We start from the raw sequence: 26,644 nt of genomic DNA on the forward strand, positions 1-26,644 counted from the left end.
CCGCCTCCTGGTCAGCGCCGGGCTGCAGGCGCGTTGTTGGTTTCGGGTTGTCAGGCAGCGGAGGCGGAAGAGCGACCCGAGGAGGTGACCACGGTGGAGGTGCGTCTCGGCCATGCCAGCTGTCGCGGCCTGAGGCTCTCCACCTGCCGCAATCATGAAGGACAATGGCGACTCCAAGGACCAGCAGCTCATGGTGAGACCCCCTACCAAGCTCCTTCTTGGTCCCCTCCACCAATCCTGGGACCTGACAGCCTCACACATTAATGTCCACTGAGAAGACACGTGAGAGACGGGGGTCTGGGACTGTGCAGAACAACTCTGCCCAAGTTCTAGACAACAGGTGGCCAGAAGTATGATGGCACCTCCTGAAGCTGAGAAGTTAGCACCCCACTTCCCTCCCTCCAAGAAGAGCCTTCTTTGGGCCAAGACTCAGAGGTCAAGACCCAAAAGAGGCCAGAGCTATTGCCTAAGAAAAAAGCTGGGAGTATTCAGTGAACGAGAGAACTTAAACCCAGCCAGGTCTTGCTTTAAAGAAGACTGGAGCCACAGATAAGGAAGATAAAAGCCCCCCACTAAAACAGAGCCAGCACCAAGTCTGGAGTAGCGAGTTACCAGCTGTAACCCAGGCTTTGTCTAAATCAGGACTCCAGATATTTTAGAGAAATGCTGGAAGCCACTTGAATAGTCTCTAGGGTCTCCTGGCCTGTGGTGGATGAAAATATGGCAGGGAGGATAGGGGTAGGACCATAGACAGAGAGAGATTCCTGGCTATCAGTGATGGAGGCTGAAACCACGAGGAGAAGCCTTGGTACTTGGGAGAGCGGTGGAGATCTTCCTCTCCTAGCCCCTAGCCTTTGATCTGTGCAAATGGTCCTGCAGCAGCCGAAGATGATGGTAGCCAGATGACAGGGCAATGTTACTACAATGCCGCCTCTATGTAGGGAACCTGCTTCTACAAAGAGAAGGGAAGCTTGCTTCCAGCTCCGGGGGCCAGTCCCAGACTCTGTGGCACTCTCACTGGCTGCAAAAAGGGCTTCTTTGAAAGGGTTTGCTTCAGAATGTTCATTGTCTTTAGGGCAGGGATGAGGGTTCTCCCTCCCGCAAGGAGGTCCAGCCAGGAGGCTGATAAGGACAATCTGGCAGCCTGTGCAGATGAAATGAACTGAGGACCCTTTAGGTCCACCTAGCATCCAGCAGAAGAGAATCTCCCCATTCCCTAACTCTGTTCTTCTTTTTTAAAAAAATATTTATTTTATATACATAAATATTTTGCCACAAGTATGTCTGTATGGGGGAATCGGATCCCTGGAAGAGGAGTTATAGACAGCTGTGAGCTGCCATGTGGGTGCTGGGAATTGAACCCGAGTCCTCTGGAAGAGCAGTCAGTGCTCTTAACCGATGAGTCATCTCTCCAACTCCCCCCCTCCAACTCTGTCTTTTGGGAGACACATGTATAGGGTGAAGACCCACCATCTCTCTCACTGGCCAGGAAATAAAGAGCAAAGAAAATCCTTGGTGACACTCTCCTGGAGTATTAGGATGCGTCTCAGGTTGTTAGGATAACAAGAAGATGTCTATCCCATCATAATTTCCAAGCCATTCCTGTCATAACCCACCACCCTTCCCAGCAGCACCTCACTCACAGATGCAGACAGTTGGCCCTGGTCCCCAAGACTCCAGATTTAAGCCAAAGGGAGTAGCAAGTGTTTAATTTGGGCATGTGACTGATGCAGCCTGTGTAGACAGTTTCTCCCCTGGGGCTCCCCCTGAGGTACAGGCTTTTGAAATGAGACATAAACTCAGACTCAGCCAGATACCCTATGGACCTGCTGCCCTCTGCCTTAGGCAATGCCCTCGACTCTGAGTCAGAGATGGCTGGATGCTGGAGAACACAGGGCTGTTGGGGAAGGAACTCAAAGACCTCCTCCCTCCCTCCATGGCCAAGTGTGGTCCTCCTAACCCAGGGCTCTAATCTTCCTCCAGGTGGCACTAAGGGTCCGGCCCATCAACGTGGCTGAGCTGGAGGAGGGAGCTACCCTCATCGCTCACAAGGTGGACGAGCAGGTACTTGGGGCCCCAGCCAGGCACCGCAGGGTGGAGCCCTGCTCAGCTTGCTTGGCACACCTGGCAGGACAGCAAGAGCTCCATATCTCACCACAGCAACTTCTGGGTGGGCTATCCACAGCATCACCAAGCTTTCTTCTCCCGGGAAGACTTCCTAAATCAGCCAAGGAAAGCTAAGGGCGTTCAGAGCCTGGTGGGCCCAGAACATAAAATATATCTTGGTGTGCATGGTGTGAATTTTCCCATCAAATACGCCTGCTATCCACAGAGCACATATTCAGGTGGTCTATCAGAAGCTCACCTCTAGAACATGCAAAGTTGGCAAAGCCCTTTACTGTCTGCTCTCCTGGTCCTCATGTCACCATGATGAGGGAGGGCATATGTGGCAATAATTATTCATAAGGAACCTAAAGCATGCTGGGAACTAGGAAAGCCCTCCAACATGAAAAAGCCCCGCCCTTCTTCTGTTGCAGAAGTTTACTATGGGGAGAGGCGCTCATAAGAATCAAAACAAATGAAGATTTGCAACCTAGGAGGGCTAGAAAAAAAAAAAAGAGCCTGGTGCCAGGAAAGGAGTAAGGGGCACTGGACCGAGGCTCCCTTAAGAGAGGGGTTAGGGAGACAGCTCAATGGTTAAAACGCTTCCGCATGGGCATGAGGAGTTTGGATCCCCAGAACCCACATGAAATGCTACAAAAATGTTTGTGGGTGTGGTGGCAGTCTTGGAAGGCAGAGACAGGGAACTCACAGAGTGAGCTAGTTGACAAGAGTAGCCATATCGGTGAGCTTTGGATTTGATTGAGAGGTCTTCATGTATGATGTGGAAGAGTGATCCAAGAAGGTTGAAGAGTAATTCAGGAGAAATACAGTAAATGTTGACATCAATTTTAGACGTGTACATGTGCATTCAATGCACTCATACCCACATACATGCAAAGGCAAATACATACACACACACACACACACACACACACACACACACACACACACACACGTGAAAAAGGAGAAAGAAAAAGACAAGGAGAGGTAGTGATGAACCCAGATATGGTGGCATGTGTCTGTAATCCCAACACTCATGAGGTTGAGGCAGGAGGATCAGGAATCCCATGCTACCATGTGCTTCAAATCAACATCCTGTCTTAACTGAAACTGGAGTGAATTATAAAGAAGAGATCTTGCTGGGTGGGGGTGCATACTTTTAATCCCAGCACTCAGGAGGCAGAGGCAGGTGGATCTGTGAGTTCAAGGCCAGCCTGGTTTACAGAGTGAGTTCCAGGACAGTCAGGGCTACACAGAGAAACCCTGTCTTGAAAATGATAATGAGAATAATAACATGATGATGATGATGATGATGATGATGATGATGATAAAGAGATCTTTAGGGATGTACTCAAGAGGGAAAATTGCAACCAGAAGGATTTGCAGTGTGCAAGACCCTTGAGGTGGGGCCACAGTGCAACTTCATCATCGAGAAAAAGCTACTGTGGCTCAAGGAAGGGGGTAAGAGGCATGAGGTAAGGTAGGCCCAAACCAAACTCTTGGTCAACATGGTCAAGATGTCTGTTTTGTATTGGTTTGGGTAGGTACTTGGAGACTCAGGTACTAGAGTGATTCTGGGCACAATGGTGGGGACTGGAACAGGTTTGGTGTGGCAGCCTGACAGTGGCCCTTGCCTGTGCTTCAGAGCTGTGTGGCTGGCTACTCTGAGTGCCAGGGCTCACTGCCTGTGAGGTGGGCTCCAGGGTCAGGGAGCATGGAGTGAGAGCTGCGGGGCTGAGAATAGCTGTGGACAGACGCTGCCCAGGCCAGGTCCTTTGGGCTGGGCTCAGCAAGGCCCAAATGATTTTCTCCTTTGCTCTTTTCCTCAAAGCCCTTGGGGGAAAATGGAGGTGCCTGGAAGAACCCCATATGGTGAGCAGGGGCAGAGAGAATGTGTGTAGACAGCGTAAGAGTCTCAACTCTGAGTGGGGAAGACAGCCCACTGTCTTCTTTTTCACTGGTTTGTGGTATTTGATGTTGTGTGTGTGTGTGTGTGTGTTTGAGACAGGGTCTCATATAACCCAGACCGGCCTTGAGCTTACTACATAACCAGAGATAACCTGATTTTCCTGACTCTTCCTCCCAAGTGTTAAATTTATAGGTGTGTACCACCTTTCCCAGGTTATGAAATGCTGAGGATTCAACCCAAAGTTCTGTGCAGGCTAGGCAAACACTCTACAACAAGATTTCTTTCTCTCTCTCTTCCTTCCTTCCTTCCTTCCTTCCTTCCTTCCTTTCTTTAAAAAAAAAAACTTTTATTTTTATGCTAGAGTGGGGCTAGGGATCAGATGCACGCACATCACGGTGCATGTCTGGAGGTCAGAGGGCAGTTTCGGGGAGCTGGTAATCTTCTCCCACTGTGGCTCCCTGGGATCGAACTCAGATCATCAGACTTTGCAGCAAGCAACTTCACCAGCTGAGCCTTCTTTCGAGACCCCCAAAAGGACTTCTTTGGAAGGTCTTTACTGGTGCCTGCCCAGGGCCTGGTGCACAGGAAGAGCTCCATGGATGTCAGTTCTGGTCTGTAAGGAGGGGGTTCCCCCAGAGCTGCTGTATGGGCTGTTGAGAGGAGACGGCTGGGAGAGTCGAAGCACTTGGGAGACAAGGCCACTCCCTATGTGTCCATCTGCCTCCAAGGATATCAGGTTCGTGGTCTGGGACAATGGTGTCTCTCTCGGCTGCTCCTGGCTCCGGCCACCTTGGGGGTTGATCAATATGAAGTGATGGGAACAGTCCCTGTTAAGTACCCACGCCTGCCAGACACTGGCTCCTTCTGTCTCTGAGGGCAGAGGGAGGGCTGCCCGGCCTGGCTCCAGCTTACCCCAGTGAGCTACACCTCCCACCAGGCCAGAGCTGGGCCAACCCAACAGTCTGTTTCTTTGTCCGCCGAGGCTCTCAGAGCACTGTCTAAGCATTATGGGCTCTCCACCCTGCCCCCTGCACACTTTGCCCTCAGCTCCCCAGGGGTTTGTACGGGAGGGCCTGGCCTAGCCCCTCTGGTTGCCGCCTGGGAGTGGCGACAACAATAGCCAAGTTGACAGCCTCCTGAGTAAGCCGCCGCTTGGCACCTAGGCCCTGGCAACTAGGTGTTTTAAGTCACGGGAATCCAAGAACCAACATGGAGGAGAGACTTCACTGCCTCCTGCTCTAATCAGCACCCTGTCCCCGTCCCCCTCTCAGAACCCTGCTGTTCGTCTGTCCCTCTCCAGGGATGCCTGGCCCAGAGGAGGGCTCGGGACTGTAGCTCAGTCAGGCCAGTTTTCTCTCTTTTCTTCTCTCTGAGGACGTCGGGCATGATGGCTGGGCAGTGGGATGAGCTGGGAGCTAACCCGGGACAGTATGGCAATGGTGATGTGGCTGGGCACAGTGGTCAGCACAGTGCCCTGCCCCTTCTGAAGAAGAGGTCAGGTATGGTGACTATCCCTGGGGCTGGGGCTGCCATGGCCTCTGTGTCCTGGCCCTTCTGAGGGGCTTGCCAAGCAGACTCCTTAGGGCCTTGGGTGGTAGGTCCTGCCTCTCGCTTCCTGTCTCTCCTCAGAGCTGAGTGGGTTCCTCCGTGGGTATCATCTCAGAGTAAGGTGATCCAAGGCTATAGTACAGTCCCTCCCAGGAGCTCAGCTAGCACATTGGTCATCAGCAGATAGTGGGTAACCTCCATAGCCCACGTGTCCATGGGGTCCTAAGTAGGGAGAAGTGGAGGGGACACAGTTACTCACTGATGTCAGTCACTGTGAGGGGTCCTGAGCCTGCCTTAGGACTGAGCATATCCTTTTGGGACATCTGGAGCTTGGTAGCCTGTAGCAATGAGATTTAACAGAAGAGGGCATGTCAACAGGCAAAAGTCCCTGAACATCAAGAGGCCAGTGTGGAATCCAGGGCTGTATCTTAGTTGTTAGGGTGTTTGCATAGCAACGCACAAAGCCGTAGATTCAATCCCCATCGCCACAAGAAAACTGGACATGGTGGCACATCTGTACTCTTGGCACTTGAGAGGTAGTAGAGGCAGGAAGATCAGAAACTCATGGACATAGCAAATGTGAGACCAACCTGGGCTACATGATGAGACTCTGTCTCATTATAAATTAAAATGAGAGAGAGAGACAGAGATAGAGAGAGACAGAGACAGACAGAGACAGAGAGAGACAGACAGAGAGAGACAGAGACAGAGAGAGATAGAGACAGAGAGACAGAGACAGAGAGAGAGAGATAGAGACAGAGACAGAGAAAGACAGAGACAGACAGAGACAGACAGAGACAGAGACAGAGAGAAAGGAAGGAAGAAAGAAAGAGGAAGGAAGGAAGGAAGGAAGAAAGAAAGAAAGAAAGAAAGAAAGAAAGAAAGAAAGAAAGAAAGAAAGAAAGAAAGAAAAGAAGAGAGAGGAAGGAAGGAAGGAAGGAAGGAAGGAAGGAAGGAAGGAAGGAAGGAAGGAAGGAAGGAAGGAAGAGAGCAGGCCAATGTACGTCTGGATTCTGGGAAAGTTGAAGCGGGTCTTGGATTTGTTAAGGGGCTGGTTCCAGTGGCTTCCAGGGCCTGAAATCACAGAGCCCTAGTGATCTTCCTGCCTCTGTTAGAAGAGTCTTCATCGGAGGGTCTGTATGAATGCTTAAACATGGCGGCTGCCCTAAGGAAGGGGGCATAAGAGTTACTTCTCTCAAAGGCTGAACTGTAGGGTGGCTCTGGCTGCAGGGTTGAGTAAACCCCTGCCAGAGCTCTCCTCAGTCCCCTGTGGCTGCCTCCCAGTGGGCGCCCTCCTGGAAGGGTGTGTTTGGATCTCCTGCCTTAATAGCAGATGGGCTGAGATGGATCCTGAAGCCAGAAACTGACCCCCCCCCACACACACACACAAGGAGGCCAAGAAATCAGAAGGGGTCTCGAAAGTATGCCAGTTAGGGGTGGTGCTCGGGACAAGTAGCCACTTTCTTCTCCCATACACCCCTCCCAAGGCCTCCTCCCAGCTCCCCAGACTGTGTTTATCTGCAGGATTTAAATCAACCAGTAATATGTATAATCCATAATTAGCACTTGTCCGACTGACTGTTTCTGGAGTCTTGTGGAACCACACAAGGGCTCTCCAGGAGGCCGGCAGAGGGGCCAGAACAATGGGGGAGGGGAAAGGGCAAAGCAGGAGGGTGGCATGGGGCACAAAGGCTGTCATCCCTGGCTGGGTGCCTGAGGGCCGCTAATGACTCCCTGGGCCTCTGTTTCCTGTCAGAGCACTGGAGAGAGAGCACCTGCCACCTCCCTCAAGAGCTGTGGAGAGGATTAGAGACCAGGCACGGAGGCCATTGTGAGAAACAAATACAGGATAAAGCAGCAGATTCCAAAGACACAGCTGGAGCTAGCCTGCTTGCTGCCTTGGGCACAGGGGAATATGAGGCTCTCCGTGCCATCCAGAGAGGCTCCGAGGCTCTGTTGTTCCTCGAGAGCAGAGCATAGTGGGAAACGAACAGGGGGTAGAGCCAGTTTTACTGCATCCCCAGGCAATCACAAGCTGCTTCCTATCTCTCTATCCCATTGTATGTCCATGTGATTGGATCAAACTCTCTGTGGTCTTTCATGTCTGGCTTCATTTCCTTAGTGTAACATTTTTCAAGGTTCATGAATATTATAGCCCGTACCAGAACAGCAATCTTTTTCATGGCCAAGTAATACTTTAGTGTATAGATATACCATAACTTGTTTACCCATTCAACAGTTGATGGGCATTTGAGTTATTTCTGATTTTTTTTTTTTTTTTTGGCTCTGGTGGATAATGCTACAAGTCTATAAGGATTCCTACACCTAGCAGTTGGGGGTTGGTATAAGGAGAGGGTGCTTGTTACTTCAGACTTGTGGGCCCACCTCTCCAAAGATTTTATGTAATTCTAGGCGGTACCTGGGAAATCTGTGGTTTACAAGCAGCATCCCTTGGGGGTCTGTGATAAAGGAATCAGCAGGTTCCCTGAGAGACATCACATCAGACTACCTTCTAGGTCACGCCACCCACCATCTGGAGCCTCGGGTTCCTCAGAGTCCTGGAATCAGATGAGGTCCTGACTAGGCTATCAGCCAAATGCAGCTGTGCCCTCCGCAGCTGGCTGAGGCTTGGTGGCCTTATGGGCCCAGTGGGCTCTGCTTTTCCTGGCACCAAAGTCTGCTTTTGTGAGGGCTCATTGATCTCTGTGTCTACAGCTAGAAATACAACCGGCAACAGATGTTCTCATTAGCAAACAAAAATCCGGAATCAGTCTTGCAGGTCTGACAGCCACCCAGAATCGGGGTTCTGTTCTATTTCCACCTGTCAGTATACAGGGACTGTGAGCCTGGGTCTCTGGACTGAGGATGAAGCCAGAGGCCACCTGAGGCTTCCTGAGTAGGTTGGGGTGTCAGTGTGGCTTCCTGTGTCATGGCTTCAGCCCTGATAGTCCCCCCTTTACCTCCAACTGGGCCAGATTCACAGCCCCCACAGAAGTGATGTCTTGGGCTCAAAGCACACTCAAGGTCACATGACACACTGTCTCTGAGATCTGAAAGGAGCACCTCCAATGGTGACTGTAGAACTCCTGATAACATACATCTGCATGGAGCGAAGAGCCAGGCCAGAGTGAAGACCGGGAAGGGGAGGCCCACAGCTGCCCTGCCCTCTGCCGAGTTAAGCCCAAGGGCTGCAGGGCAGCTGAGGCCCCGGAGGGGGCTACTTGGGTGTGTAGGGTGAGTGTCATTCAAGTCTGGGCAGGGGTTCACGGATGGGGAAAGAGACCGGTGGGCTGCCCGACTTCTTCTCTTACCATCTCTCGCCTGCGTCTTCAGTGAAGTCTCCTGGCCAAGGGCGTGAGAGGCCCTGGCGCCGGTGCCACACCAGCTTTGGGCTGTGGCCACACCCACTTCTGTAAGGCAGGGGAGCTGCCCTGAGGAACCCGTGCGTGCGTGAGCTTGCAATGTGTACGGAAGTGCGTGGGGGGCTGTGTGGCCTTAACGACAGTTTATTGTCTCCCAGGCTTGGTGGCCCGAAGGCTGTGCAGACCCCTCGGGTGGGCTCGTAGATGGCTGTGTCTTCCAGCTTCTCCAAACCACCTTCCACCTAGGCAGAGCTGTGGTTGTCTTGTTTGTTTCTTCCAGTCAGGGTCTCCCTGTGTGGACCAGGCTGGCTTCAAACTTCCTGTGATCCTCCTGCCTCTTGCCTCCTTCGTGGATGACAGGTAGGAGCCGTCAGGTTTGGCTCCCTGGCACTTTGTGGCTGGGCTGCGGAGACGTGGACCACATTAAACTGTGCTCTCAGTGCAGGGCACTGGTTGGTTAGATGCAAATTAATTCAGTTCCAAGGACCCGGGTTCCTCCTCCTCAGCTCACCCATCTCTGCTGCCCCCAGTGAGTGACTGGGTGGACAGCTGTGGGGGGCGGGGGTGAGGGGGAAGCCCACTCACTAGAGGTTTAATTGTGTCCCCCTTCTCCACCCCAAGTTCATATGTTGGAATCCTAACTCTAGGATCTTAAACAAGGGCTTTTTTCAAGAAATACACACCCATGGATGTAGTTACTTAAGTGAGGATGAGATCATAGTAAGAGTACGGTGGTTCTGGGCGGTGGTGGCGCACACCTTTGATCCCAGCATTTAAGAGGAAGAGGCAGGTGAATCTCTGAGTTCGAGGCCATCCTAGTCTATGTATAGAGTTCCAGAACAGCTAGGACTACATGGAGAAACCCTGTCTAGAAGGAAAGAAAGCCACAGAAAATGAGATGCCAAGTCTTTAACGTGGTGCCTGGTACACCCAGACTGCCTCCAAGAGCAGCCTTCTTCAGCAAATGTCCTTGGGCATACGCTGTGTACCAGCCAGGGTGACATTCAAAGGGTCATTGCGGGCTCACAGCAGGCCCTGGGTCAGCACGGTGAGGATACCCAGCAAGAAGGACCAAAGGCAAAAATAAGGCTTTCTTCCCACCATGCATTTCTCTCTAGAGACTGAAGACCATGTCCGGCTTTGCACCTCTTGACCTTGTTCATGTGTTTCTCTAAAATGTTCTTCTCCCATCCCACCCCACCACCTCTCTTGGATGTTTTCGTTCATCCTTGAAGATACAATACCAATGTCATCTCTTCCAGGCTGCCTTCCTGTCCAGGCAGGATTTGGGGGGTCTCTCTTCCATACACCAGCTCTCTCCTAGTCATGAATCTGAGAGCGTCAGAAGAGCAAGACACCAGGCCTCATGGTTCAGTTTCTCTAAGGCCTTTCCCATGTTTGGGGCACACTGTAGGTGCTCCACAAATGAGTTGCTGTAGTCTGAACCCCCCAAGTCAGTCTCCATGGCAGCCCAGACTTCTTGCCCAATCCTTACTGGCTCAGCTCTGGTTCACCTGGTCAAGGGGCACAAGGGCTCCATTGTGTGCTGTGGTGGCCAGGCACAACAGTGATATTCTGGGGCTTGGCATGGGAGGGGGGTCCTGACAGATGGAGCCCAAACAAAGCCCTCATTAAGTGGGGTGGTGGCAGGTGGGATGACAGTGCTCTGCTGTAGGAACATTCCAACATCAAAGAAACTGGGTGTCCAGGCGAACTTGGCAATGTCTGAAAGTTATATAAAGGCCATGTGTTATGGGGGGTGACAATACATGCTGTTCACCCTCCCCTAATGAAAACCCCAGTTTGAGGCTCTGTGTCCACAGGAACCCCAGTACCCAAGATGACAGTTGTAATAGCTGGTTCTGCTCCTGTTGCAGCCCTTGGAGACCCATGCCAGGGCCCTCAGAGCCGGGGTTTATCTTCATCTGGGTCTGAGATCTGAGCAGGGCTCAAGCTGCTGATAGCCGGGGATAGGAATCAAACCCTACAGAAGGCTTGGAGAGCCTTAGGGCTGATGCCCTGAGGAGAGACCAGCGGCTGAGGGCAGATGAAGTCCCCAGGGAGCAGTGCAAGCCCAGTCATTCTGCACAGAGATCACAGTGGCTGCTAGCCTTTAGCCACCTGGGAAGGGCCACCAGAGTTGGTGGCCTTTCCCTGCACAAAGCCACCACCCAGCCTGTCTGTGATCCTCCCCTCCAACCAGCTCACCAGGAGCCCCATCTGATTGGCAGAGATTTCTGTCTCCTGGGGAGTCACCCTCCCCTGGAGAACCAGAGAAGGGGTCCTGCAGATGTTTGAGGTCAGGTGAATTCAGAGAGCCCATGTGCAGGCTAATCCAGGTGACCAGTGTGTGGGGTGTATGTGTGTGTGTGTGTGGGGGGGGGGTGTTATTGATCCCAGCACATGGAATGTGGAGTGGAGTCTATTGGGAATCCCAAGGCCCTTGTCCTCCTAAATCCTTCAGGCCTGACTGGGGGACTCGGATAGGATCCACTTGGGACCGTCCTGAGCTCCTGGGTTCAGTTGAGCATGTAGGCTGGTCTCCTACAGCCTTATCTTCAATCTCATCATCAGCCTCGGTCACCTCCGCATCTCCATGCCTGGCCTATTCACAAGGCCTTTGGAATAGTCATGAGCCCTGGCTCTCCTGCTGTTCCCTGGGAGGGGTGAAGTGGGGGCATGGCCACTGTCTCCACCTTCTTTTAATTGCCCTGTGAAATCCAGCCCTTCCTGCTTGGCCCTCTGTGAGGACTCAGTTTACCTCCTTGTACTGCATCATATTCCCTCAGATGGAATGAGCACTAATGTGAGCAGAAGTGGAATGGGGGTGGGGGCTGCTTAGACATGAAAACTGCTAAGGCCCCCCACAAGCCCCTGTGACAGCAGAGGAAGCAGGAGAGGTTAGGGAAGAATTTCAGAGAATGCGCTGGTACCAGCCTGGGAGCCAAGTAGCCCAGAATTCCCAATCTCTGGCTCTGCCGTTTCCAAGCAACGAGATGCCGGGCTAAGAGTAATAATGAGAAATCCATGTTGAGGGGCTGGGTATGGTGGTATATGCCTGTCATCCCAGCACTCAGGAGGCTGAGGGCAGGAGGATTGCCCTATGCTCAAAGCTAACAAGGCTAACAGACAAGACAAGAAGGAAAAAGAGAAAAAATAAAGAAACAGTGCTTGACTGGGCGGTGGTAGTGCACACCTTTAATCTCAGCACTCACGAGGCAAAGCCAGGCAGATCTCTGTGAGTTTGAGGCCAGCCTGGGCTACAGAGTGAGATCCAGGACAGGCACCAAAACTACACAGAGAAACCCTGTCTCAAAAAACCAAAAACCAACTAACATTTGCCCAAGACCAAATGTTAGTGTGCACCAGGAGTACTGGCGGTGTGCACTGGGAGTGAAGGTCCCTCCTCTTTTCTCCTTGCCCCTCCCCTCCTGGTAGAGGATGGACTCTAAGGCAAGACACCATCTGGCCCCTGGGAACAGCCCCACCTCATTAAGTAAGGATCATGGGACGGCTTATTTCCCCTGGCTGTCTGGCAGAGTCTGGTGTCTAGGGAACCGTGCCCGGCACTCCAGGTGCCAGCAGCTCTCAGGGGTACCTACACTGTGTAAGGGAGCCACCGATGTTGCCCGCTCTCAGCCTGTCTTCTGTTTGTTTCATTTTTACCACCCTCCGCTTGATAGCAGCGTCTTGGGTTAAGGCAGTTAGTGACTTACCCTCCCTGCCCCTCCCCTGCCTCCATGCCCACTCTCCTCCTTCATAGCTCCTAGAAAGAGGGTCACTGAGACTCGGCGTGTGTCACACACTTTGTCTCAGGGGCTCTGCACAGCCCTGAAGGAGATGACACACCATTTCCTCCCTGGGGAGGGGACAGAGGCTCAGGCAGGTCCCCATGCAGGCATGAGGCCACTCCGCTAATGAGAGGCAGGGCTAGGATCCAGAGCATGTCCCTAGTGTCCTCTTCTATGCCTACTCCCTTTGTCCTCCCCTGAAACTCAAACACCCCCCACCCCAGAGTACCTGAGTGCTTTCTGATGTTTCCTATCTCAAAACCCTACCCTAGACCAGGAACCCTAGCGAGAACTCAGCCGCTTGCCTTGTATTCCTGCTCAGGGCCCTCAGCAGAGCTCAGCACAGGGACCTGGGCAGAATGCTTGGCCAGAGTGAAGTGGGCTCAGAGATCGTTCTTAGAACAGGGGAGAAACCCAGCCAGCCCGTTCTGCACCTTGGTGCATGTGTATACACACATACATGGAGTACAGCTACCCTAATGCACAAGGCTGGAATGCCAGCCTAGGGTCCTGCGGTCTCTCTAGCCCTAGGTCCTGGCCAGGGATGCAGTTATTTTAAGCTCACGTAGGAGAGACCCAAGCCCACCTGCTCTTTTCATACATGTCACCCAGCTGTCAGCAGCTCTTAACCTGCCTTGTTCTACAATGATCTAGAGGCTAGTCATGGAGGGTCAGGCAGGGTCCAAGGGCCACCGAGCTGCAGAGATGCAGCTAAGGCTACTGGATTTGCAGAGTGGTGGTGGACACGCCTTTAATCCCAGCACTTGGGAGGCAGAGGCAGAGGATCTCTGGGCTCAAAGCCAGCCTGGTCTACAAAGAGAGTTCCAAGACAGCCAGGGCTACACAGTGAAACCCTGTCTAAGGAGGGGAAAAAAGTCTTCTGGTTCAGAACCCAGGTCCTGGGTTCTGAGTTCTGTCCTCCACAAGCTAGTGTGTAGCCTGAAAAGTATCTCTGGACTCTGAATTCCTCACCTGGCAGGCGGGAGTATGTGCTTTGCTGCTATTGAAATGGGATAAAGCAAGGCCGTGCTAGAGATGGGGTGTGGTAGGCAACATGGATCTTGTCACAAGGTGTGTTGTGACAACGAGCAGTGTTGCAGTTTTTCCATCAGCAAAGACAGCATGGGAAATGTACTGTGGTTTGTGGAAGAGGCCTTGGATCTGGGGTTCACATGCCACCCCTCACACACATACACAGCATTCTCTGCTGCCTTTGGGATGGTAACATCTTCAGGCGACAGTCACTCATCACCAAAGAGGCTTTGTCTCCTGCAGCCCAGAGAGCAGATAGTGCTGGGCAAGGTCTCCAGACTGTGGGAACCCCAGGTGACTGTGGTCTCCCCGCTCGGGGACATTTGCAGATGGTGGTTCTCATGGACCCAATGGAGGACCCTGACGACATCCTGCGGGCACACCGGTCCCGGGAGAAGTCATACCTTTTTGACGTGGCGTTTGACTTCACTGCCACCCAGGTGAGGGAGAGCATGGTCTGAAAAACACAGGAAAGACCCCTTCACACTTGGCCCTGCAAGGGAGGATTCTCAGGGGGCCCTGCCACCTTTTCTCCAACATTCACTCAACGATCCGCTTTCTGGAACTTTGCCCATTTGTGAACGTCGACGTGTACTTGCGTGACCTCCCCTGCACATCTGCATGGCCTGACCCCGCATGGCAGATTGCCTGTACACCTGCAGAGCCGCACACCTGGCTTTCTGCAGAAACATGCTCGGTTAGCACTCACATACCAATTTGCATACAGTAGCCACTGAGACACCCACAGCTGGCCTCCGTGGGCCAGAAGAAGGACTGTGAAGCCCATCTGGACAGGGAGAGCAGGTGTAGGAGAGGCTCGAGAAAGCTGACACCCTCCCAGGGATCCCATCTTGTCTGTCTTCCGGATGCTCAGATGCTCCCAGGGGCTGACTCTGCACCCTCAGAGCAGGGGTGGGGTGGGGGAGCCGCCTGTAAAAGAGGCTTCTCCGGTGTCCTGAACCTCTTGCAGACTGGTGTCACCCTGAGGGGTGTAAGCAGAGACTCCCTTCCTCCACTTTGCCCACTCAATTACCTCTGGCTGAGGGCTCCAGAGACAGACACTTACCTGTTCCCAGAGAGAACCTGGTCCTGTCTCAGACCTCCAACAAGTCTCTTCTCCCCTGCAGGAGATGGTGTATCAGGCCACCACCAAGAGCCTCATTGAAGGTGTCATCTCAGGGTACAATGCCACTGTGTTTGCCTATGGCCCTACAGGTGAGGAGGAAACTCAGACATAGTCAAGGACTGCCGCACCCTTGTTGTCTCCCCTGAAAACCAAGCCCCTCACCCTTCGTCAGAGCACCAGCCTGGCCAAGTAGGCTCAGGAACAGGGCATGGGAATGATCCAAACCTTTTTCTCACCCAGGACCCTTCTCCCACAAAGGCCCCCATTTCCTCCGCCATCTAGGAGGGTGCATCCTCACAGACGACAGCTCAGGGTTTCCAGAGTACCCCCAAAAAAAATAAGGCTTCACCCCTGGCTCCTGCCCTGCTGACCACCACCCTGTCCTATCCAGGCTGTGGGAAGACCTACACCATGCTGGGCACTGACCATGAGCCGGGCATCTATGTTCGGACCCTGAATGACCTGTTCCGAGCCATCGAGGAGACCAGCAATGACATGGAGTATGAGGTGTCCATGTCCTACCTGGAGGTAAGTCCCCCTAGGCTTCGACAGGAGGCCTATACGATAGGATGGTCCACCTCCCTAGAGCCAGTCACTGGCAGTTTCCTGGGGTGCTCAGTATGTCTGCTGCCCACCCCACATGTATAGCATTAGCCCCACTTGATAAAAATTAAGACTCAAGAGCCAGGTCTCAGGGTGCATGCCTGGAATCCCAACACTTGGAGGGCAGAGGCAGTCTAATCTCTGAGTTCAAGGCCAGTCTGGTCTACAGAGCAAGTTTCCAAGACAGCCAAAAGCTACACAGAGAAAACATCTCAAAAAATAAAAACAAGGGGTTGGAGAGATGGCTAAGAGGTTTAAGAGCACCAGCTGCTCTTCCAGAGGTACTGAGTTCAGTTCCCAGGAACCACATGTGACTCACAACCATCTATAGTGAGAGCTGGTGCCCTCTTCTGGCATGTAGGTATACATTCAGGCAGACACTATATACATAATAAATAAATAAATCTTAAAAAAGAGAGGGAGAAGCCGGACGGTGGTGGCGCACGCCGCCTTTAATCCCAGCACTCGGGAGGCAGAGCCAGGCGGATCTCTGTGAGTTTCGAAGCCAGCCTGGGCTACCAAGTGAGTTCCAGGAAGGCGCAAAGCTACCTGTCTCGAAAAAAAAAGAGAGAGAGAGAGAGAGAGAGAGGGAGAGAGAGAAGAGAGAGGGAGAGAGAGAGAGACGTGGAGAAGTTAGGCAACTGCCTTTATGGTACACGATGATGACAGAGCAGAGATTCCAACTTGGGACCCTCTGGCTCTAACGTGGTTTTGCACTTCACAGTAGCCTGGGCAGCAAGCAGTTGGGCTACCATCCTCAAAAGCTTACCTGTCCTAATCCTTTGAGCCCATTCCTTAAGCCAGTGGTTCTCAACCTGTGATCTTAACTCCTTTGGGGGTGGAATGACCCCTTTCCCAGGGGTCGAATATCAAATATCCTGAATATATCAGGTATCATTATGATGGCATAACAGTAAGCAAAAATTATAGTTATGAAGTAGCAACAAAAATAATTTTTATGGTTGGGGGTCACCCAACATGAGGAACTAACTGTATTAGAGGGTCACAGTATCAGGAAGGTTGAGAACTGCCTTAAGCAAACGTCTTCCCATTAAGGACTTTGTGGGTTGAGAGGTGGTCACAGAAGGGGGGGGAGGTGGGGGAGGCCTCTAAGCCAGCAAGCCAGCCTCCATCTGGCCCCTGGGAGCTGATAATCTCCGGGTGACAATGGCTCTGAAGGAGTAGGAGGGAAGCAGCCAGCAGGTGTTGACTCAGCCAGCTGGGCTTGCCTTGATTGAGGTGGGGGATGGGCACCTAAGAGAAGCAGCCGGAAGGTTGCCTAGCAAACAAGCTGAGCTCCCTCATCTGGCTGGCAGGGATCAGGTCCATGTGTCCAGCCGGAGCTGGCCTCTCTGCAAAGGCAGCCCCGGGTGATTCTGAACCCCCCTGCCACACTGGCTTTGAAGCCTCTACCATCATGGAAAGGAAGTGCTTCTCCGGCTTAGGATTTCTCTCCCACACACACTGGGCCTGGCTCCAGTGAACAGAAGCGCGTGGTCCTTCCTTTCTTAGGGGAGAGGGAACCCCTCGGCTGCTCCAGGCCTGGACCTCTTGTCCTTCATCTCCCTCCTCCTTCCCCCGCTGTCCATCAGATCTACAATGAGATGATCCGGGACCTGCTGAACCCGCCCTGGGGTACCTGGAGCTGAGGGAGGACTCCAAAGGGGTGATCCAGGTGGCCGGAATCACTGAAGTCTCTACCATCAATGCCAAGGAGGCAAGTCTCCAGCAACTGGCTAGGGACTGTAGGCAGGACAATCACTCTAAGGGGAGCAGGACAAGGGACCAAACCTAGGGAGCTACTGAGACAGAGATACCCTAAGCGGTGGCAAGAGAAGTCACAACCCTCATCACGCCCTAACATACTCATCACACTCTAACATACTCACCCTAGTAAGTAGCCAGGCCACACAGCTTCTCCATTTACACAGAGAGCTGCCTGGAGAGGACTGTCCAGGTCCCTTAGCCCACCCTGGAAAGCTAACAGGTTGGACTTCTCCCACCAACCTCAGGCTTCTCTCTACAGGGTCCCCCCAAAGTCACCTCCATCTCTCCTTCCCAGATCATGCAGCTGCTGATGAAGGGGAACCGGCAGAGGACACAGGAGCCCACGGCTGCCAACCAGACGTCCTCTCCGCTCCCACGCAGTGCTCCAGGTGGCAGTCCGCCAGCGCAGCCGGGTCAAGAACATTTTACAGGAGGTGCGGCAAGGCCGCCTGTTCATGATTGACCTGGCCGGCTCTGAGCGTGCCTCCCAGGTGAGGCCTGCTCCAAGGGTACAGAGGAGTGAGGGCCCCCCAGAGAGAAGCAATCAGGGGAGGGGTGATAGCCCTCCAGGTGAGGCCAGATTTCAGAGGAGGAAGGTCTTCAGGGAGAGGCTAGCTTTGGATGGGGCAGTTGGGAAGGGAGGGTGTCTCAAGGATGTCAGGGTGCAAGTGGAGTCCCCCAGAGTGAGGGGCTGAGCAATGGGCCTGACATCTTGAAGGGACAGGCTGCTCCGGGAAAGAGGGACGGGGAGAAGAGAGGACTGGCTGAGGAAAGCCTCCTTCCGTGCCCTGTCGCCTCTACCATCAGGGACCTCGGTAGAGAGGCCGCGGTTCTGTAACCAGGGTCACTGGGGTGTTGTGAGGGAGCTGAACGAAGCTTCAGTGGGTTACCCCCAAGGCCATGGCTGTGTCCTCTGCTGTCTCCCCAGACGCAGAACCGGGGGCAGCGCATGAAGGAGGGGGCCCACATCAACCGCTCTCTGCTTGCCCTGGGCAACTGCATCAACGCACTGAGCGACAAGGGCGGCAATAAGTACATCAACTACCGACCGACAGCAAGCTCACCCGGCTCCTGAAGGTACCCAAACAAGCTGGGCCTGGGCACTGGCCCTAAGAGTGGGCCTGCCAGACCACACATAAACAATGCACAGCCATCCCCACTTGGATTTCAGATGAATCGCCAAGTTTATTATGTATCAGTATGCCTCGTGCCATATTTGAGACTCCCTTAAGCTGAAACAGCGTGTGCCACGGTTGATCTGAAATTTGATTGCAAGCAGCAGGGGCTGTCTATATCCCTGGGTAGAGAAGGAATAAGAGCTGTGCTAGGACCTCCTCCCAGAGCTGTGAGTCAAAGAGAACCTGGATCTGGGACCTTTGTGGTGGTCAGCCTTATTACCTACCAATGGAGCTGCTTTGGGGGACCACTTACTCATGACATGGCCACTCTTGGCTTTCAGTTATAGACTTGGTATCAGTGAGTTCCCATGCTTTGCTGTATTTAAGGGCTTCTTCCCACCAGACCAAAAGCCTCCCTAGTGGCTTTGTGAGTTAGGAAGTATTACATTTACAGATGAGGAAACCCGGGCACAGACAGGTTAGAGAGTTTCCCTGTAGGCTTAAACTATGACATCGTTGAAACAAGATCCCAGCAGAGGCCTGTGGTTTGTGAAGGCCCACATCGGCCTGCCATGACATGAGGACTGCATCCACAAGCCAGGAAAGTGGGCATAATTGAAAAGGACCACCACTCTATGCATGTGTTCATGTCGTGCCTGCATGCACGTGTGTGTGTGTGTGTGTGTGTGTGTGTTCATGTATGTATTACCCAGGGAAGCCTTCTAGCTACATCTCTGTCCCCCAGGACTCATTAGGGGGGAACAGCCGCACAGTGATGATCGCCACACATCAGTCCAGCGAGCACTGCCTTTGAGGAGTCCCGGAATACCCTGACCTAAACGCCGGCAGAGCCAAGAATATTAAGACTCGGGTGAGGGCCCTTGGACTGCCCCAAGCACACCCTCCTGGACCGAGATTTGAAGTCCTGTGGGGACCCTTGCCAGCACTCCGCTCTCTCTGCACTGACTCCTTACCCAGGCCCTTTCCCTGAACCCCCCAGCCCCTGACTCCCTGCCTGGAGCCCTTGGCCCCCAAAGCCACTCTTGTGCCTCTCACTCCGGGCTTGTCCCCATTCCATCCCTCTGCTCTCCTCTTCCTCTTCAGAGGTTGCTCAGTCCTCTGTATGTCCAAAGCATGTCACCACCGTGGTCACAGTAAAAGGCTCCCTTACCTAGTGCCACTCTGAGCCAGGCAGGAGTTACAGCTTCCCACCATACAGTTTAGGATCATGAAGCTTAAGGATATAAAGTGACTTCACAGTTAGTTGAGGACAGGGCAACAGGAGCTGAGTCTGCCTGGTTCAAGCTCATGGTCAAACTCATGTTCTCTGGTCAGGAAGTCAGTCTTAGCCTCTGTGAGCGTTGAGCGAAGAATGGCTAACTTTGAAGTGGTGTGCAGTGAGCCCTCTTCCAATATCTACAACTCCCCCAACATTGTCACTCGGTCTCGGAACTTCACGGGGACAGGTCACCTGACTGTGACTAGCCAGGCAGAAGCCGCTTACCCTGGCAAGCTAGTGAACGCTGCAATGCAGCATTAGGAGGTGGACACAGGATAGTCAGGAGTTCAAGGTCGTCCTTGATTACACAATGAGTTTCAAGGCTAACCTGGGCTACATGAGACCTATCTTTAAAAAAAAAGCAGGTAATTATTTAATTGATGCTATCAGTAGGTGCCAAGGCAAACCAGGGAAATGAGAAGTGGAGATGAGCTGTCTGTTGTGGCTGTGGAGAGACCAGCAGAACTGCCTACTAGAACAGGACACGCGTGCAGAAACAGAATCCAAGAAGAAAAAAAATATCATGAGGCCGGAGTGATGGTTTAACGGTTCAGAGCACTTGCTGCTCCTCCAGAAGACCCGAGTTCAGATCCCAACACTCACGTCAGGCACTTAACAATTGCCTGTAACTCCGGCTCCAGGAGATCTTACACCTTCTTCAGGCACCCACACTCATGTGGCACGCACTCCACACAGACACACATGTATACACATAAAGTGAGAACAAAAGATAAAATCTGGAAAGAAAGAGAAAAGAATCCCAGTGGCAAGACTTCACTACAGGAGAAGGTATGGCTCCTTAGGCCATAGGGAGCCACTGAGGTTGACAGCAAGAGCTGGAATTTTAGGATTACAAGTCTAACCGAGGCATGCAGATGTGAGAGCAGGCCTGTGGTGATGGAGGCAAGGAGGCCATGGATACCATTGAAAAGGACTGGCAAAGGGGAAGGAAGAGAAAGGGAGGTCCCACAGGCAGGCCTGGCTCCTGGGGTGACTGTACCCCCCTCACCCCTAACCTGGACTCCCTGCAGGTGAAGCAGAACCTGCTCAATGTCTCCTACCACATCGCTCAGTACACTAGCATCATTGCTGACCTGCGAGGTGAGATCCAGAGACTAAAGTGCAAGATCGACCAGCAGGCAGGGCGGGGCAGGCCCGGGGCCGACTGGAGCGAGGTGACATCCGCCATATCCAAGGTATGCATATATATGGTCCTGTGGGTCTGGAGGGGGAGATGCTCCCAGCAGCCCTCTCGGGGCAGCCTTATGAGGTTCTAGGACCAGCAGCAGCATTAACCCCTGGCTCCTCTGGCTGAGTGGCCTCGGACTAGTTACTCCACATCTTGGAACCTTCCCCAGCGTTAAATGGGACCCCATCTCTGCTGTGCTGGAGATGGGATGGGATGATCTGAGGCTCTTATACGGAGGGCTGCCCTGCGAGCCGCTAGGAGGCGTACCACTCACTGAGCCTTGCTGTGTGGCTGTGATGGTTTCCCAAAAGACAGCAGAGAAACAGGGACACCTTTTGTAGTTTGGCACAAGGATGCTGTGAGGGCTACTAGCACAAATCTCGATCCACGCAGAAGATCCAGAGCTGTCTTTGGGCAGCCGTCTGAAGATACGGGTGTGGGAGGGGAGGGTGGGAGGAGAGGAATCCAAGAAGTTGGAAATGGAAGCAGTGACCTGGGAAGGAACTGGGGGGACAGAGCCCCAGGTCCGCCTGAGCTCACACCCCTCCCACTCCCCAGCTGAGGTACAGCTCCACAGCGGGCAGGAAGGGCAGGAGGGGCAGGCAGAAATGGGACAGCTTCGGGAGCAGCTCATCAGCGCCTTCCACGAGCAGATGGATGTGCGGCGGCGTCTGCTGGAGCTGGAGAACCAGGCCATGGAAGTCCAGATTGATACCTCCCGTCACCTACTCACCATCGCGGGGTATGCTTGCCCTGTCCCGGGACCCTCCAGGCCCAGCCCAGGTTCAGGTTTGTCATGGAGGAGCCTGGAACTGAGAAACACGATGCCCCGCCCCCATGAGCTGAATCTTGTGTCTCTCTTGGGCGGGGACCGCTGGCAGCTGGGAGCACGAGAAGTCACGTCGGGCTCTCAAGTGGCGGGGAGGAGCGAAGGAAGGAGTCCTACACCAAAGAGGACAGTGAGAAGGACTCAGACACAGGAGATGAGCCAGATAACCTGGAGCCACCAGACGTGGCCTCAGCCCGGGAAAACATCGCCGCCCTGGTGGGTGAACAGAAGAAGCTGCGCAAGCAGAAGGTATCCTGGCTTGGGGGCAGGCAGGGGGAGTGAGGACGAGGAGGCTGAGGGTTGGCTGGGGAAGAGGGAGGCCTGAGAGTTCAAGCCACAAATCCCCGGGTGACCTTGGCAAGTTTCTACGTCTTTGTATGTATCATACTTCCCGTTTCTAAAACGGGAGCACCCATGGTGATGCCCAAAAGGAGTCTCTGGAAGTTAAGTTAATGCTTGGCATAAAGCAAGGATTAAGAAGATGGTAGTCAATATAATAACAGATTTTTTTTACCTTCTTGTGGAGGAATAAGGGCTGTCGCAGGGCATGGTTGAGTCACGTGGGCACATAAGCGCCGAATAGTTGCAAGACGCAAAATAAGTTTTTGAAGGCCAGTCAGAAAGCCCAAGAGCAGGGCCTGGCTGGGCCGGCAGGACTGGCCCAGCGCTGACCGGTGCCTCCCTCCCTCCCAGCTGGCGCTGGAGCAGCGCTGCCGGGAGCTGCGAGCGCGGGGCCGGAGCCTGAAGAGACGCTGCCGCGGCGCATCGGCTCGGAGGAGCAGCGCGAGGTGCTCAGCCTGCTGTGCCGAGTGCACGAGCTGGAGGTGGAAACACCGAGATGCAGTCGCACGCTCTGCTCCGCGACAGTGCCTGCGCCACCGCCGCGAGGCTGTACGTCTCCTGGAGCAGCCCGCAGCCTCTGCGAGGAGATCATCCAGGGCCAGCGGCAGATCATCGACGGTAGGGCCGCCCCGCCCGCAAGGCCTGGCCGTTGTCTGAGGGCCTTCGAGCCCATGCCGAGCCCTCAGCTCCCCTCCCCCCCTACAGACTACAATCTGGAGGTTCCTCGGCACCTGGAGGAACTCTATGAAGTCTACCTTCGGAGCTAGAGGAGGCAGCCTGGAGCGGGCCACCATCATGGACCGCGTGGCCTCCAGGGCCCTGCAGGTGGGCGCTTGGGCCGGCCTAAATGCGCTGACATGGGGATCCCATCAAGCCAGCCAAGTTCCAACAGTTGGCTTTTGTTTTTGTTTTTGTTTTCTCTTTCCCACCTTCTGCTTGCCAAACCTGGGTGAGGGTTCCCATTTCTGGGCGTTTACTATCTGGCCTGACACTTGTCCAACCTAGGGTCACAAGGTCAGGACTGGCCATCTGAGATCTCACAAGTGATCACTAGTCAATAGAATAGTTTTTAATCCCAACACTTGGGAGGCTGAGGCAGGAGGATTGAAAGATACCCAGCCTTGTCTGTACAGCAAGATTCTGTCTCAAACAATAAACAGATGGAATATTAATTAACTGATTTCTAAAAATCAAGGAAAAAGTGGACCTAATGCTCTAGTTGGACCAGGCTATTGAGCTGTGCCACCTGAGACTGCCTAGCAGAACCCAGCAGGGGACCAGCTCATAGGCGCCGGTGCCCTCCGGTCACCCAGCCCATCTATAGCTTGTCACTCTGTGTTGTTACTGAGTGACAAGGACTTGTCATTGACCCACCCCCACCCCCAATACACCCACAGGACAGCTCCTTGCCTAAAATCACTCGATCGGGGACCACACTGACCCCGGACTCTGACCTGGAGAGTGTGAAGACACTGAGTTCTGAGACCCAGCGCCCCCCAAAACAACGCCCTACCCCCACTTGGCACAGACAGGTGAGACTTGCTGATAGCTCCCTAACCTGTGTGAGGAATGTCAGCCCTGGAAAAGGGCTCAGTGGGGATGATGGAGCCAGAAGCATAGTGAGGTGGTGGGCACGGGTCTGCAGCCAGGATTTGTGGGTTCTCTCCCCTTGGCACCAACAGTTTCTCTCTAGGGTGGGGTTAGACTCGGGATGACTAGCCTGGTTAACAGCTGCCTCCTGTTCCTCTGCCAACTGCAGTGAGTCCTACCATGTGTTCAAGGCCAGTCCCAGGCCTGGCAGGCAAAGAATTCCTCTGTGCCCACTCCACCTCCCATCCAGGTGGGCACCCTGGTGACCCAGCAGGTGAGCTCTGGGTGCCCAGCAGTGGGTGGATTTCTTCCAAGGCTAGCACACCCCCAAGGCCACACAGCCTCTGCAGAGTGCATTGTGGGGTCCCTGCTGTCTTCAAGGCCTTCCTCTTTCCAAAACGGTTTATCCCCTAGGCCCCTCCACGGGACAGCCTGGGCAGCCAGATCACCTCTTCCCCGGACAGCAGTGAGAACCTGTCAGAGATCCCTCTGTCCCAGAAAGGTGGGTGTGCCCTTCACGTCACATGCCCTGGCCCCCACTGCCTGACATTGTCTAGACTGCTCAGATGACCAAGCCCAAAGCTCCTTCCTCTTCTCTGCCCCTGCTGAAGGTACCCATCTGTTCATTGGCTGTACCAGAAGGACTGGCCACCTGCCTAAGGACACACAGACGATGGGGAACAATCAGAAATTAAAATAGGGACAGTTGTCACCCCTGCCCACTGGATTCTAGCTAATTCTATTCAAATCTCTGCCCCTAGACAAATAGACTAAAACCACTGTCCAAACTGTTTGGGGTTTTTTGGAGGAAGGGAGTTAGTAGAGATTGAATTTAGGGTCTCACATACAATAGGCATTTTTACCGCTAAGCTTATCCCTTGTCCCTTTTTTCGCTTTTTATTTTGAGATTAGGTCTAAGTTGCCCAGCTGGCAGGCCTTTTTTAAAGACAGGGTCTCATCATGTAGCCCAGGCTATCCTGGAACTCACTCTAATAGACCAGGCTGGCCTCAAACTCACAGAGATCCACCTGGCTCTGCCTCCCGAGTGCTGGGATTAAAGGACATGCTGCACCCACCATGTCCAGGCATCCTTGAACTTCTGATCTTCCGGCTTCAGCCTCCTGAGGAGCAAGATTACAGGCTTACGACACCAGTCTAGACTCCCAGTGTCTCAGTTAATCTCTGAAGCAGCGCCCGGGAGTTTTCATTTTTGCAATCCCATTTACAAGTGAAATTCAGGTTCTGAGGGGGTGCTCCAAGTTTCTCAAAGAGCTAGTGAGTTAGAGTTCTGGGGGTGAAATCTGTGAGTCCTGGCTCTGCTCACTTTTGACCTGTGAGGAAGGGGTGTGGGAAGTGGCCTTGACTTTGGGTTGGATATCTGCCGTAGAGAAGAAAGAGATCCTGACTCGGACCAAGTGTATCTCGGTGAAGCTGCCCAGCGGCGCTCTCGGGCCCTGGGATCGGAGGGGCGCCACCTGCTGGCACCTGCCACAGAACGCAGCAGCCTGTCCCTGCACTCGATGAGCGAGGCTGAAGATGTTCGCCCGTCTGGTCCACTGGCTGCAGCGGCCGCCCAGCCCCACACTGCAGCACCGCTGTCAGCGAAGACAATCTGTCCAAGCAGCACTGGCGAGGGCCCTCTCGGGCAGCAGAACCTCGAGGTGATGGCCCTGGGCCCTGGGTGCGGGGTCAGAAGAAAAACCTCAGCAAGAAAAGGGAGGATCGCTGGAGCGAAGAGGAGGAAGCGGAGGTCTCGGTCCTTCGAGTCACAGGACAAGGGGTGAGGCAAGACGCAGGGATGGAAATGCCTGCGCTGGTTCCTAACGGTCGAGGCCCTGAGGCTAGCTCCCCCAAGAAGGTACAGGGCACTTCTAGCCCTTCACTATGCCCAGAGGCCCTGATCTGAAACACAACTGTCCCCAGCCTAATAAAGTAGCTAGGGGATTGGGTTCTGTAGCTGAGCGCTGAGCTTCTCTCCATCCAGTTCCACTATTTTCCAACTGTACAGCTGTCTCGTCCCAAAACACACCTGCTGGGACCTCATCCCTCAGAGGGCATTCAGACCGGAGGATGCCAGTGTGTGGGCGGCCATCCCCTGGTGTCAGACGTTTGGGAAAGGTCACACTGCCTCTGGCCAAGATCAAATTTCCTCCAAGCCAGAATACAGGTCAGTACCGATCAAGAAGGATTGGGTAGGAGGGGCCTTGACCAGCTCAGAGGGGAAATATACAGGGCTCTTGCCCCTACTGGAAACATGATTCGGGGAACAATATTGGTGGGGTTAACAAACTGGGATTGCTCCGCTAGGAAGTTCAAGGCCAGTGGGGAGGGAAGGCGTTCCTCAGCAACTGATCCTGGCTTTTTCCCTGTCATAGGCTCTGGGAACCCCTCTCCCTTTTCTGTTCCCCCAACCCAGCTGGTGTTTCCCGCAGAGCTACGCGTGGGCCCAGCCTGCCCCATGGTTCCAGCACTCTTGGCAAAGATGGACGCCTCCGGCATAATTGAGGGACCCCCGGCGCCTACTGTTCTGCCCCCAGGACTGAGCAGGGTGCAGCAGGGACTGGGAGGTGGAAGTTAGGCAGATGGAGATTCCATGGAGCAAGAGCTTGGAGAGTTGGGCTCCTTGTGACCGGAATCGGTGGGGTTGTCTGCATAACTCTTCCATGCTCTCCACGCCCCTAGAAAGGGAGGGGGCCCAGCAGGCTTGGCCTCTCAGCCTTGGACAGAACCTTGTTGCCAAAAACTTGCACACAACCTGGGGTCAATCTTGGCTTCGGCAATGGGGAAGAGGAGCTGTTAGTGAGACAGGACTCCACCCCTGGGCAAGGGTGAGCTTGGGATAGGGAAGGAGCCCACAGGACTTCACACAGGGTAGGAAGGGATGGGGAGGGATTCTGGTTTTGTAAATTCTCTGTTGCTTTTTTTTTTTTTTCTGCCTTTCTTTTAAATAAAGTCATACTGGGGTTTTGATGGTTGTGTATGGAGTTTTTTTGGAATGTGTCATGTCTGGTTCTAAGATTCACCCAGTTCCTGGCCCTTTCACTCCCAGCAGCCCA

General features: G+C 53.6%; 1 pseudogene; it reads left to right on the plus strand.

Annotated features, from left to right (window-relative positions):
* Positions 1 to 31: 31 nt before the first annotated feature.
* LOC114690498 lies at positions 32 to 25,372 on the plus strand (annotated as a pseudogene).
* The last annotated feature ends 1,272 nt before the right edge of the window (positions 25,373 to 26,644 follow it).

This window comes from Peromyscus leucopus, unplaced genomic scaffold (assembly GCF_004664715.2).
Source record: "Peromyscus leucopus breed LL Stock unplaced genomic scaffold, UCI_PerLeu_2.1 scaffold_146, whole genome shotgun sequence".
Classification (NCBI taxonomy): Eukaryota; Metazoa; Chordata; class Mammalia; order Rodentia; family Cricetidae; genus Peromyscus; species Peromyscus leucopus.